Source organism: Lucilia cuprina, chromosome 4, assembly GCF_022045245.1.
Source record: "Lucilia cuprina isolate Lc7/37 chromosome 4, ASM2204524v1, whole genome shotgun sequence".
Lineage (NCBI taxonomy): Eukaryota > Metazoa > Arthropoda > Insecta > Diptera > Calliphoridae > Lucilia > Lucilia cuprina.
The window spans coordinates 76120473-76122531 of NC_060952.1; positions in this window are offsets into that span (position 1 = coordinate 76120473).

Below are 2059 nucleotides of genomic sequence, written 5' to 3' on the forward strand. Positions count from 1 at the left end.
AAAATAGACTGTAGACAAGACTGCAGACTAGACTATTGACTAGACCATAAACTAGACTATAGACTATACTATCGACTAGATTATCGACTACGCTATTGACTAGACTATAGACTATAGAATAAACTAAAGGTGAGAAGTACGTAATTTAAATTGTAATTTGACCTTAAAACTCGCTTCGTGTCTACTGTAGAGTGCACTACTTATATAGTTGTATTTTCTACTTTGTTCTTACATTTATACGTATATGCAAAAGTGTATTTGTTTGTTGCCTTATTAAATTAACTCTCTAGACTAATTTGCATATAAATAGTATTGAAAAAACATTATCCACAAGACAACACTATCTGAGGATTCTATAAAAGAGAATTGTTTAATGAAAAAAAAAAATAATAATAATAAAAAAATGCAGAAGCGAACAAAATTGATTGACTTTTTTCCATGCTTCTAATCTAATCAAATAACATTTTAAAATTTTTTGTGCAATATGTAAAAGGACAGTTTTATTAACAATCACAAGAGCATCTATTTTTGTGGTAGTTAAAAATAAATTTATCATTCAATACATACACACAAAAACACAACTACAAATGTGCAAAAAGGGTCTAAAGGACAAACATACACACATATGTACATATTATCAGTTAGTCATATTTAAATTTTTTAACATTAAAAGTAAAATCATTTTTAATTTGGTTCCTTTGTGTTGTTTATTTAATTGGCAATAAATTATGTTTTTTTGTTTGCTGCTTTTGTTTATATAACTAAAGATAAAAATTAACAAAATACACATACTCAAAAAGTTAAGAATGATTGTATTAAAGACGATACATAGATACATATGTAATACATATGTATCTATGTATGTATGCTGCTATGTTCATTTAATAACGCCTGCAGCAGGGTGGAAGTATGACGGGAACAACGGAAGTAACATGAATCTAAAATTAATTGATTTCCTATAGCACATTGAAGAACTGACTAACTAACTAACTAATTAAAAAAAATAAGCTGCCTTTACACCATCTAAAATCTGAAAAGAATTTAAGTTATAAAATTTTAGATTTTGTGATTCAATTGACCAATACATAAATAGGTATGTATATTAAAAACTACTATGTTTTTCAATTATACAATTCACATGTGGAACTAAGATAGTAATTAGGAAGCTTTCAAATTTGCTTTAAAACATTCTAAACAAATAAACAATATTTAAAAATATTTGATCATATTAAAGTTAAATGAAATATTAAATGGATTTTAAAATAATAAACATGTGTCCATTTGCATATTCGTAATGCTCTTAGTCCTTAGGAAAAATATAATAAAATAAAAAAATATACAACATCCCATAGAAAATGGCAAAGTTTCCTTGGTGCATCGTATTCAGTTTTATTTTTGTATTTTTTATACTGTGCCCTCGTCTGCGTTGAACTTTATACAATTGAGAATGAGTACATTTAACAATATTATTATTACTTCATCTTTTCTGTATATTTTTTTTCTGCAGCAAAAATATCTTTTATTTTTGCATTCAAAATTACTTTTCTTCTTTAGAAATGTTGCACAGTTTCAGTTGTGGCAATATCTAAGTGAATGAAATATACAATTTTCTATTTATTTTTTTCCCTTAACTTGGCTTTTCATTTTTATTTTCAATTGTATATTTTTAAGTAACAACTAGTTCTCTATTTAACTGTAAATGTCAGAGATTTAAAAGATGACTCATTGGGGAGGAAATATCTGTATTTATATTGGAGATATATATGTTTACATACATGATTTCTTTCTTAAGCAATGATTATCACTAAATTTCAATTCATACATACATACATACATACATACATACATACATACATACATACATACATACATACATACATACATACTAGTCTATAGTCTAGTCTATAGTCTAGTCTATAGTATAGTCTAGCCTATAGTCTAGCCTATAGTCTAGTCTAGCCTATAGTGTAGTCTATAGTCTAGTCTATAGTCTAGTCTATAGTCTAGTCTATAGTCTAGTCTATAGTCTAGTCTATAGTCTAGTCTATAGTCTAGTCTA